The 13,673-nt window shown below is 37.6% G+C and overlaps 1 protein-coding gene across 8 annotated transcripts in view; it reads right to left on the bottom strand.

Annotated features, from left to right (window-relative positions):
• The window catches only part of CDH12 (cadherin 12), a 1,513,562-nt gene that overhangs the window by 831,687 nt on the left and 668,202 nt on the right, over positions 1-13,673 (bottom strand). The window contains exon 3 of one of the 8 annotated variants that reach the window (XM_075314865.1): positions 8,121-8,242. The exons of the other annotated variants lie outside the window; for them this stretch is intronic. The gene's annotated coding sequence lies outside the window, so the exon portion shown is untranslated. The remainder of the gene's footprint in view (positions 1-8,120; positions 8,243-13,673) is intronic. 8 annotated transcript variants of the gene reach the window in all.

Raw genomic sequence — 13,673 nt, 5'->3', positions numbered from 1 at the left:
GTGAGGGGTGAGGGTGCACTCATCTCAAGCTGACTCCTGAGCTTCCTAGCATCCCTATACAGGTGCTTGCAACCTGTTGGAAAGCAGTATACCTAGAACCCTAAGCTGGCCCTAAACTCACCCTGTCTAGTGAGTAGGCCAACAAGATCACTAGACTCACCACTACAATACAGTAACACAAGTGAAGGAAAGCAAACAGAGGAAATACCGCAACAGAAAAGGATAAAGTTTAGCTTCTATAATGCTTCAACTCAGCTCCTTTCACCAAGGGAGCCAGTATACAAATAGATTTGTAACAGCAGCAGGGATTGCTGGGTAACACTTCTATTTAAACTAGAAGGATGTGACTACTAAGTAATACAGCTGAAGCACTTGGCTAGAGATTGCTGGATAAGCTGCCAGCAGCAAAACTGCCATTAACCGTTTAGGTACTAAAAGAAACAAAACCATATTTAAATGTGGATAACCTGATAGAGATGAGATATTGCAGTCCAGAAGCTGTCACTAGACTCCAAAAACAGGTAGACGACCGTGACAGGTGAAAACCAAAGATTCAATTCTAATATATAGAGCAACAAAATACAACAGTTAAATAATTCTTGCTATTGGCATCTGTCCATTTTTAAAGGATTACATGGACAGCCTTAGCCCAAGCCACTCTTTTTAGCAGATTCCAGGGAATGCTCCAGTTTTTACCTTTTTACCCCATACATGAATCTGTCCTTTGTTACAGAGGTACACAGGGAAGTACTATCTGCAAAATGAGTCAGTGACAGAATCACAAGGCAAGAGTGTAGGCAGAAGAAAAAGAGGATTCAAGTTCAGTTAATGATAAAAATCAGCAGAAAATAAAACATGTCAAGGCCAAGTCCAGGAGAGCAGCTAGTGTAAATCAGTAGAATAAATAATGTTAGAACACTTGGAATCCATCCAATAAAGCACACCAGGAGGGAACAGAGAAATACAATAAAATAACTGGCCTTGGCCAAGTGTCAAAAGGAGAATTAAATAGGGTTTGGCTTTAACAAATCAGTAAGACAATATATAAATAAAAAAAATACTAATTTGTTTGGTGTTGGTCTAACTGCCCAACGAGTGGAGAAATTTGATAGGGATTATACTTTGTAAGGCCTCTTTCACACGTCAATGAAAAACACAAACGCTTTTCATTGACATGATAAAGGTGCGCATGTCCCTCCATGTGCCGTAATTTTGGAACATGTGTGATCTCCGTGTGCTATCCGTGATAATACATGGAGATCAGGCATTTATACTCACCTGTCCACGCCACTGCTTTCTGTGGTGCTGAAGTCTCCTGCTCTGCTGTGTCCGGCTACCGCTGTCTCCCTTCTGCAGCTACTTCTAGGTCGTGTGCGGTGCATATACATGAGCATAATTAGCCGGCCTGGAAGCAGGAGACAGCAGCAGCTGAAGACAGCATCGCTGGAGATTAGTGAGTTTTAACAGCTTTTTATTTTAAATGTAAGTTTTTTTTGGTATGTGCTTCACGGATCGCATGGTGATCATACGGTGGTCTGTGGGAGATCAGTGATGCCAGACAAAAAACAGAAAAACAGACTTGTCTCTTTTCACAACACATGGACATGCGTGTGCTCCACATTGAAACACAGTCAGTGAAAAATCACTGATGTGTGCACAGACCCATTGATTTTAATGGGTCTGCATATGTCCGTGATTCTGGTATGTATAAAAACTACAACATACATACCAGAATCACTAACGTGTGAAGGATGCCTAAAGAGCATAACTCCCAAAAAATTTAGAGATTGTTTTCTTAACAGGCGGACATTGAAGACGACCCACACATCCTCCTGCTTTCTTGTCAGCACTGCTCATTAAGTCAGTCAGTCATTATTGGAGAAAGTCATGGTGTGTGTATGACAGTTTTTCAGAGTATGAGGACTCCCTCTCTAACTCCATCAGTGGCACCATAAGTAGTTAATAGAATGCCAGTGACTCTGTTATTGTTTTATATTTGTTTTTTTTTACAAAACAAAGTTGAATTGCGCAAGAGTGCACTTTTACTCAATCAAGTCTAAATTTTACTATAAAGAGATATCAATAACAAATCTACATTAGATTAAAGGACTAATGTTATTCTGCAAATGCAATGCAACCTACGGTAATCATTTTTACAGAAATATACCTGCACTTGTAGTTATTTTACAGTAAAGAACTCTCAATTCTCCGGAACTCTGAGTTCCGTTATATATTTTTTTTTATAAATTGTAGGAAATAAATTATAACAATTATTTTCTTTATTAATTTTACATTTAGAAAAAGGAATCCGCTTGCACTAATGATAACCATAGAGACTTAGCTTCCAAGTAAGAATCTATAGCTCTAAAATATTGTGCTGATTATTAATTTATCTATACAGGTGTTGGGGCCCTATTTTCCAAATACAGCTTTGCAAATCCCCTGCTTCACTTCACAAAGACAGAAAGCTAAATTGTAGAATTCTACTTTTTTCGAGAATCATTAGGGGGTCTGGGAGCTTACTGCATACAAATAGTCAGAACATTCTACATATACTGTGTTTTAGAAAGTTGAACAGGCTTAATTAATTGTAGCTCAATTTTTCCTCTTCCATTGGTTTTAATAAATTCCTTAGAGGTGAATAAGCTGTGTGGGCTTCTTCAGAGTTTAACAGACCAATGAAAAACAATCCTTAATGTATAAAAATATCAAAGGATTTCTACATGTTTGGAAAATTCTTTGAGTTACTGCAAGAATAATGAGAAACTATAGAGAAAAAGCATGTCATGTATTAACATAAAATGCTACATATGAAGCTTACCATAGTCAAACATACTAATTTGAAGCAATAGGTCAACATGTAACTGAAGAATTAAATGCGACTTTTTATTCTAAAATTAGGTTCTGACATGCTGTGTTCCATTAGAAAAAGTGCAACAAAACGTAATGTGGCTCATTAAATGGCATACACATTATATATTTTATGAAACATTATTTAAGAAGACTAAAATGGACATAAGTTGCCATTATGTATCTGCTTATTTCAGGAGTGCAAAGTGTACCACAGGAATAAATGCTTTTAAAGGTCTTTTTTGCCAAATGTATAATTTTATTCAGTTACTGGAATCTATTGGAAATGTTACTGGGCATTCTACACAGAGAGGCTGCAAGTAAGTAATGCACCAATTATTAAAAATAGTACAAAAAGTCAAAAGATTTATTTATGAAGGTTTACTTATGCGTACATCGCAAGCTTTTATTGGACTTCATGCCAGACAGAGACTATTAACTTGATCTGAACAGGGCCTAGCTCTTAAATTAATCAACAAAAATCTAGAAAGATATCAGGCCTGTAATAAAAATTGTATTAACAACTAGAGAGAAGGCTTAACACTTGTCTGGTACCATGAAAATATCAGTAGTTGCACCAATCTATATGAGGGTGTCACATTGACCCCTTGGTACTCAACAAGGGTTAAAGAGGACCTCTCATGAAGTAAAAAGATTCCCATTTTTGCTCCTTTTTAGTTCTCGATTCCCTTGATAACACCATTTGTTTTTTTTTTGCTTGTTTTTTTTTAATCTGTTATATGTTTCTAATTGTTATCCTTTTTATTTAGTGCTAATCTTTATGGCCTTCACAAAGTGGATAGTGTTCAACAGATCGTCTGTGAGTCAAGCCTGTTTGTAAAGATCATAAAAATTTGCACTAAATAAAAAAACCCATAACTTTGGAACTGTTTGGCAGATTTTTTTAAAACAAAAACCTGTCTAATCAGAGGAGCAATGGGAAAAGGATAAGTGCAAACACTGACTACCTTTTTCTTGGATAAAGATCCTTTTAAGACCTTTTTTTCATAACAGTGATTCTGGTACGTATTTGCTAGTTTTTATACGTACCAAATTCAATGGGTCTTTGCGCACATTAGTAATTTCTCACTGACCATGTCTCCATGCGGCGTAAATGCGTGTCCGTGATTTTCACATGGAGACATGTCCGTTTTTTCTGGCTTCACTGATCTCCCATTGACCACAGTATAGTGTGATCCGTGAAACACATATCAGAAAAACACGTACATTGAAAATAAAAAGCTTTTTATACTCAACTTCTCCAGCGATGCTGTGTTCAGTCGCTGCTGCTCTCTGCTGCTTCCAGGTTGACTCATTATGGTCATGCTTATGCTTTTATGCATGGCACCATGACCTGGAGGTAGCTGCAGCGGGGTCAGCGGCAGCTGGAAACACAGCAGAGCCAAAGAGTTGAGAACCATGGACAGCAAGAGCGGGGACAGGCGAGTTTATCTCCATGTGCTATCACAGATGACGGATCACGGATAGCACATGGACAACCCACATGTGCCATGAATCATGCCACAACAGAGGGACATATGCGTTTTTAACACGTTAGTTAAAAATGTCTGTGTTTTTCACTGACGTGTGAAACAGGACTAAGGCAGCATTTGTTTTCGTTTCTTATAATCAGGGGTTAGCTAGTATTTGAGTCATACTTTTCTGAATTCAGACATTAATTAACAAACTAACAATGCAACAAAAAATGTAGGGGGGAGGAAATTGTTGGAATCTTATCATTATGTAATTCGCTATATAGTTCAGTTAGCTAATACCCACATGGACTAAGGGTACCTTCACACTTTAGCGATGCAGCAGCGATCCGACCAGCGATCTGACCTGGTCAGGATCGCTGCTGCATCGCTACATGGTCGCTGGTGAGCTGTCAAACAGGCAGATCTCACCAGCGACCAGTAACCAGCCCCCAGCCAGCAGCGATGTGCAAGCGACGCTGCGCTTGCACGGAGCCGGTGTCTGGAAGCTGCGGAAACTGGTAACTAAGGTAAACATCGGGTATGGTTACCTGATGTTTACATTAGTTACCAGCGCACACCACTTAGCTTTGCTCTCCTAGCTACAGTACACATCGGGTTAATTAACCCGATGTGTAATGCAGCTACATGTGCAGAGAGCAGGGAGCCGTGCACACTGCTTAGAGCTGGCGCCTTGCTCTCCTAGCTACAGTACACATCGGGTTAATTAACCTGATGTGTACTGCAGCTACATGTCCAGAGAGCCGGAGCCGGCAGCACAGGCAGCGTGAGAGCTGCGGAGGCTGGTAACTAAGGTAAATATCGGGTAACCACCTTGGTTACCCGATGTTTATCTTGGTTACAGCTTACCGCAGCTGCCAGATGCCGGCTCCTGCTCCCTGCTCGCTTCATTTCATCGCTCTCTCGCTGTCACACACAGCGATCTGTGTGTCACAGTGGGAGAGCGCCTTTGAAGAAAACGAACCAGGGCTGTGTGTAACGAGCAGCGATCTCGCAGCAGGGGCCAGATCGCTGCTCAGTGTCACACACAGCGAGATCGCTAATGAGGTCACTGCTGCGTCACAAAAAACGTGACTCAGCAGCGATGTCGGCAGCGAGCTCGCTGTGTGTGAAGCACCCCTAACTCCTCTCCTTATATCTGATTCCCATCTCTTTTATTTTTTTTAAACAATAGTAATAATAGCTCTATGTGCTATGTCCTTGACTGGATTGTTCTCAAAGCCCTTCTCCGAATATACTTGATGCTGTCAGTCCTAATTCAGAATCACTGAAGTTACTGTTGCAGGATGTGCAGATCCCATATTCTGGTTGTAAAAAAACCCATCAGCACTATTTTGTAATGTAAATACATGGCTATAAAGAGGCTGTAATACTGACTAAATTGATAATTTTGGTGAAGAGTTCTGCTCTTTTGTTGTTTAGTCATCATTTTAAGTTTTCTGCTAATGAGATTTGGATGCACAGGGGCTGGACTGTACACTAGGTGTTCTCCTCCCTGTCTGTGATTCTTCTACCCATCTGTGTTCCTCTCGTATTTTAATGACAAGTCACTGTTAAGATTTCAAATAGAGAATGCAGATCATTCACAGACTGGGGAGAGGCCAAGCAGCTGTGCAATCATACACAGGGAGGAGAAGGTCCAGCATACAGTCCCCCAGGCACCAAAATCTAATTAGCATAAAACTTGTAATGCTTATTAAAGAAGAATAAAGCAGGTTTCTCATCAAAAGTATCACTTCAATTGATATAACAGTGACATTACAGCCATGCCTTTGCTTTGCATTACAAAATTGTGCAAGCAGGTTCTCATTAAATGCAAATCATTCACCAATTGGAGAAATAATATGTATTGTTTTATTCTCAAGCCTTGTACTAAAGATGAATAGCAATAATTTGAGGAAAATGACCAGTCCATATATGATAGAGAGTTTATCAGAAATCAAGAAACACGCTACCCCAACAGACAGAGTGTAACAGCTGCAGCTCTAACTGGAAAATATCATAAACAGCCTTTAGAACAGATTTGAAAAGGTAAATGATTGCAAAATTTCAGGAATCATGCTGAAATAAAAAAGAACCATACGTCACCAATTATAGCCTTATTATTGATCTTTGTTTATTTTGCTGCAGTAATGACATGCCCCGGCTACATGACTAGTGCATCCAATAGCAAGATACATGCAATCATTACTGTGTAGACCAGTCATCTTGCATTTATGCCCATGTTTGTGACTGACACTGCAGAAACAGGGTATTATAGCTATTTTATTTTTTTTTACTTTTGCCCAGACCCATATGTTTCAATTCCTGAACACCTTAGAAAGCATTATTAATTCAGTGTTCCTAGTAAAGATGAATATAAAGAAAAAAGAAAAGCCAGCTTACCGGTAGTAGAATTCCCTCATATAGCATCAATGTCCAAAAAATCCACACGGACCAGGGTGGAAATCTTTGCAGGAAGCCAAATGAGGATGAGTTTTGGAGATTCCAGTGGATGAAAGTGGATATAACTATTTTTATAAAGTTCAAATTTTATTAATAAATTTAAAGGCTACATTTCAATTGCTGGTAGGAGACTAATATGCATAAATATAAAATATATATATAATATCCTAGACAATGCGTTTCAGCATTAAGTTATGCCTTCATCATGGACCATGATGAAGGCATAACATAATGCAGAAATGCGTTATTTAGGATATATATTAGTCTCCTACAGCAATTGAAATTTTTTGTAAAATTTATTAATAAACTTTGGAATTTTAAAAAATAGCTAGATATTTCTACGTATGTCCACTTTGATCCACTGGAATCTCCACAACTGATCCTCATCTAGTAAGATGAATACATTTTTTTTGAGTAGAAATGGATTCTGCAGAATACAAATTTATTTTCAATTTGATTCTTGCAAACTACTTTTGGTGCCCTATAGAGAACCAGGAAAACTTTTTAAAAATTAATACTTACCTCACTACTGTGAGGCTGCCCCCAAAGACCACTGTCTGGCCCTTGGCTCCTCTTCTTTTCCCCTTCTCCTGTTGCACATCCTCTCTAGAGTATTCATTTCAGGCTATGGATTCAGAATGGGCTAGACCTCAAACTGACGCCATTGCACACTGTGCCATCACTCAGGATTGACTCTCCAGATAACGATGAGGTTCAAGGTGATTTCAGTCTGAAGCCTAGCCCACTGCCACGGCCTGAAGTGAAGATTTCAGAGAGAATGCGCACTGGAAGAAGGAGGTAAGATGAGGCGCCAAATGCCAGATGCAGGATCCAGGGGCTAAAAGACAGGTGAAAAGTAAAGTGAGTATCACCTTATTTAATGATTTTTTTTTATCCTACATTTATTTTGAGCAGGAATCTATGAAAATGTATTTTGTATAATATAACTTCACTGTAAATCAAATTTCTCTGTAAAATTCACCCAATTTGGTTTGAATTTTGGCAGATTTGTTGGGTTATTTTTGCCTCTAGACTTACAACAGACAATGTTTTGTAGAAGAGTTAGATAGCAGTTACTCTGAATAACTTACTCTACCAAGGATTAGTATCAAACAGCAAATAATTAATATATGACACTAGATGACTAATGATGGAAAGTATAAAAGTACATCTTGTGACCTTCAAGAAATCTATATGTAAAAGTTTTCATGCTGTGGTAGTTTCACATTGTAAGTAACCTTGTTATTTGCTAAATGGTAAGCCATTTTCCTTTTTTATGTCATTTTAAGCTCCAAAGTGTTCCCTGGGGATTTATTCAATAGATTTACTTACCGAAAATCTGATGTGAGTGGGAAAAACCAGCCATCTACTGCTCACTGCAGTAAACCACAGGGTGTAAACTTACTGTTGATCAATGCTTATCACAAGACCGCCAGCTGTTTAGGAAACTGCCCCTGCGATGAAGGGAAATCAGCTGTTGGTATTTACTGCTTTTTAGTAACTGCAAAGTGCTTGGCTTATCACATTAGAATGGAAAGAAACACCATGCGTGAGCTTATTTAAAAATGCAAATGATCAGTGTCAAAGACAAAATATTGCATAGTATCAGAACTCATATATATATATATATATATATATATATATATATATATTTTATATATATATATATATAAAAATATATATATAAAATAAATATATATATATATATATATATATATATATATATATATATATATATATATATATATATATAAAAATATATATATATAAAATAAATATAAATATATATTATATATATACATATATATATATTTTATATATATATATATATATATATATATATATATATATATATAGATATAGATATATATGTATAACTATGTATCTATATTACTATTACACTATTAGTAATGGAAGGACACGCCACACACACACACATCATACTGTATATATACTGTATATGTGTCCTTCCCTTACTAATAGTGTTGAAAGTCCCCATATCTGTGACTGTTAAATCATTAAAAGGCCTACAATTTATCATATATCTAATATAAAAGAATTCTAAAACCAATTTATGATGTATACCAGTGCTATAAAAGAGGAAAATTAGAAAGAAATTAACAAAAAAACTAACAATGAAATAAATCTCCTACCATTCCTCTTTCATCTGTCACACTTCTCTGAAATTAGCTCCTTTACTAAGTACTTCTGATTACTATTGTTGCTGTACAATCAAATGGTAATTTTCACAGTTGTCCTTGTGTTACGGAATTAGGAAACTGTTGGTAGATACTTATCTTGGTTATATTTATGGGATAAATATAACTTCCTTATCGGCCTTCCTCAAATAGATTGAGTAGGCTGTCTATCAGATAGTACCTTAATCGATAGAGTGTGGGTGCTGCTGTGGTCATGGATGACAAGATTAACATTTATCTATTTGCTGATTCAGTCCCTGTGTGAGTCCATGAGACAGTTTAGAGCTAGAAAATTAGAAATTCTAAAGCCATGTCCTGTATATTTTAGAGCATTTGCCATACAGAAATATAGGGCATAGATACTTATGATAGTATTGTATTGTGTTTTTTTTTTATTTTAGGACCGGATACACCAGATACACATAGTAACACTTTTTTTATTTTATCATTTTAATAATAGCCAAAGAAAAAATAATCTGTATTTCATGTTACAGAACTAGAACTTTCATTTAAAAAAAGCCAATTTTTTTCCATTATTGAAGAGTGTGGTATGATTTTAATTTTATAGTAAAAAAAAAACAGAAACCAGATGTAAAGCTATAAAACTCTTTTCTCTGTTTTACATTTGAATGAAAGAATAGACAGCTTTTTCTGTAGGAAAAATAACATTGTACTGAGGTACGAGAACCACAGGTCCCCCCATATGTCAAGCTATTTTACAAACTACACCTCTCAATGAATTCATCTAGGGGTGCAGTGAGCAAATGTGTGAAATATTTTTATACCATTGAAAGGTGAAAAAAAAATAAATTAGATTTTGTTCACTAAAATATTGTTTTAGCAGCAGGTTTTAACTTCTTAAAAGGCCTATAAGGCAAAAATGGACCACACAGTTTGTGCAATTTCTCTTAAGCACAACATTACTCCATATGTGGTTTGAAACTACTTTTCAGGCACAATGCAAAGCTTAGATAGGAAGAGTGCCATATTATAACTCTAATTTTGCTCTTTGTGGCTTGCAGATATCTCATTAGCAGAAACCCTGAGATGCCAGAAAAGCAGAACTCACCCCCATAATTGTCCTCATTTTACAAAATACATGTCTCAACAAATTAATCTAGGGGTACATTGAGTATATTGACATCATGGGTGTTTCCCCGATTTTTATACCTTTGGGCGGTAAAGAAAGATAAATACATTTTTACTACACAAATTATGTTTTAAGCCCAGATTTTATATTTTCGAATGAGAAAAAAGGTCAAATTTGCACCAGAATTTGTTAGATAATTTCTTTTGGCAATACACCATATGTGGTTCTGTAGTGCTGTTTTCACACGGTTCAGGAGAGAAGGAATGCTATTTGACTTTTGAAAAGTAGATTTTCTAACTATAGTTTACAGATTACATAACAGTTTACATTTGCAGATCCCTTAAGAGCCAGAAGAGAAGAATCCCCCCTTAACTGATCCCATTCAGGAAATGACAACCCTCTGGGAATTCATCTACTCCATGTAGTGGCCATTTTGATTCGATAAGTGATTTCCAAAAACAAACAGGGGATGTTGCAGAATAAAAATTGCAAATATGCCAGTAGTGTGATACATTGTAATACCCGAACTTTTTGCCCATCTTGTACATTTGGAGAATTGTACCACTGTATTTAAGTTGTCTATCCTTGTTATTGTACTGAGAAGCATGTTGATGCTAACTACATTTTAGGCACACTGTGGAGCATAAAATTGATGAGGGAATTTTTGCATTTGGGAGCTCAGATTTTTTTCAACCTAAACATTCCCAAATCCTGTAACCGTTCTTCATAAGACATGTTTTGTAGACTGGTCACCATTCTGATCGCTCTTCTCGGAAATTGCTAAACTTTGTTGATGCCTTTTTTAGAATGTGATGTCCAGAACTGGACACAGTATTGCAGATGAGATTGGACCAAAGACAAGTGGAGTATCTCACACTATCTAGACTCCATGGCTCTCTTAACTAGATATGAGCTATCCTGCCGAGGATCAGATTGGTTCAGGATCAAAGAACCCGCCTGGGTTTGCCGATCAAATCGATAATCCTAGCCAAATAGGAGGCAAAAAAAGGCATAGACATCACCATTGGCGGGGCATAAAAGCTGTCTAAAACCCAACAAATTGGCTGTTTGCCCTGCAAGACAAAATGAAACAGAACTTTAAACTATTCGGTTTTGTCACATAAATTTATTGATTGGCCTTTTACAGTTGTTTTAGGCTGAGTGGGCCAATAGAGAGGATGACAATTAGGGTGTAGAACAAACTTCCCCCCACAGTAAAGCCCTCATTTACCTTTTTTTTTATATTTTTTTTAAAATTCTGCTGCATTCTGTAGCAATAACCCACGATGTTCCCCAAAAGTGAAGTTGAAAAACATAGAAAAAAAATATTAAAGAAATATAGACTAAGCACCCTCAAGTGTTTAAATCCTTCAACTCTTGTCTCCTCCACCTCCTCTAGAGTCTCCACTTGTGCCGTCAATCTCTCCATTAATGTTACCCTCCATTCCAACAGTGCACAGAGAATCCTCCCAACCTCCATACTGCCAGGGCTCTCTGCAATCAGTCAGTGTTTATATTAAAATGTATTGAGGGAATAGGTGAAGTGTTTGAGGTTTACGTGGGGGAGGTGGTGAAGTTAGTGAAAGCTCTACTAAACAAACATCAGCTCCTCCTTTCCTGTGCTACATTGCATGGTAAACACTGCATCAAGTGACCTCTCCTCATCGACATCACACACAGTACATTCATCAGTGGTGGCACCACAATTACCCTTGTTTCCCCCATGTCCCAGCTGTCTAACCTCCCAACTGACTGTGGGGAAACAGAGATGGATGACTCTGCAGAGCTGTTCACACATTCTATTCCATGGATATCAGTGCTCTGCTCCAAAGATTAACAAGAGGAGGAAAGCATCTGCAATGATTCCTGAATACTTTATCAGTTGGATCCATGGCCACAAGAAGTAGGGTCTGAGCAGAATCCAGACCTTTTTCAGCAGACATTAACCACCGGGTGTGGAGGTAGGTGATTAGGTGATCATGATGAGACTCAGATATCTGAGGAGCACACGCATATTGTACTGTGTTGTCTGGGCAAGAGGAGAAGGTTGGAGTACTGTCAGGGCAAAGAGTGTGGACAACAGAGAGGATGATGATGAGGTTGTAGAACAAATCTCCCAACAACTACAGCCCTCATTCACCATTTATTTATTTTTAAAAAGGTCCGCCATAATGAATAGTGATGTCTCCCAAAGTTGCCCAAAAGTAAACCTAAACCACATAGAAACAGAAAATTATTAAAAAAAATAAAGAGTAGACAAAATACATCCTCATTTATCAATTAGGGAGTGGAAAGAGAAAGCAATCTTGAGTGTTACCCTGCCACCAACACTCCATGGACTTGGACTTCATGGAGGCATGTTCCAATGGCAGTCAATCAGAGTTTACCATGGGCGGAAAAAGTGAAGAATATGCATTACAGGTAATTATCAGACCCAGAAGTAACAATGCAACCACCGGGAGACTTGGCAAGTCTGTACTGATTTAACCCTTTTTTATTTCCTTTCTTTTACAGCCCCCTATATTATTTTACAACAGATCACTTTTGCCTCCTACTGAATTTAATAAGTTCAGCTAGGATTGATGATCAGATTGGCTAGGATCGATCCGATCTTTGGCAGGATCGCTCATCTCTAGTTGAGACTCCACGTTGGGTCTCCATTATGTGTGTTGCCTGTAGTAGCAGGGGTATCAGAGCACCAGGCATACACCTTTAACTCATCCACCTCTTCATATAAAATTAATTCAAAAGCTATAAATGCTGGCCCAAACCCTGCCTTGTGCATGGGCATTGCCTCACTTCAGCACCACAACACTATGGGTAATCTGGGGCAAATAATGCCACTTTAATGATGTCTGCCTCTAATTTTTGGAAATGAGCACAGAGATTTCAATTAGCATTTATCACCAGTGATATATATTTGTTGGAGGCCCACACAAGTTTAAAAATCTCTTGATCTCCAATGAAATACTGGGGCAGAATCACAGAATAATCAAGCAGTATTTACATGCTGAAATGCTTATTTGCAGCAGGCAGGAGGACCAGAGATTTAGCCATCGAAGTTGCAATTCCTGGCAACAAAACAGATTTTGCAAACTCTATGTAGATGATGAAATATACATTTTTGCCTGGAGCACAGATGTGGCCCTATTAAGATGCAGAAATAGCACGTTTGAGCTGGACTGCAGATTTTGCACTATTTAGATGCAGAAATAGCACTTTGGAGCTGGGCTACAAAATTTGCACAATTTAGAGCCAGAAATGGCACTTTTCAGCTGGAACACAGATTTTGAAAAATTTAGAGGTAGAAATAGCATTTTGAACCTGGACTATAGATTTTGCACCATTTAGAGGAAGAAATATTACTTTGGAGCTGGACTACAGATTTTGCATTATTTAGATGGAGAAATAGCAAGTTTGAACTGAATTGAAGATTTTTCAGTATTTAGATGCAGAAACAGCACTTTGGAGCTGCGACACAGATGTAACCCTATTTAGATATATAGAAGCAAGTTGGAGCTGGAGCACGCAATAACCTAGCCTATCATTAGATGATAAAATGCTGATTTGTGACAAAAAGCAATGTTCCCTACACTG

Source organism: Anomaloglossus baeobatrachus, chromosome 6, assembly GCF_048569485.1.
Source record: "Anomaloglossus baeobatrachus isolate aAnoBae1 chromosome 6, aAnoBae1.hap1, whole genome shotgun sequence".
Lineage (NCBI taxonomy): Eukaryota > Metazoa > Chordata > Amphibia > Anura > Aromobatidae > Anomaloglossus > Anomaloglossus baeobatrachus.
This window is presented reverse-complemented; position numbering and strand designations above follow the sequence as displayed.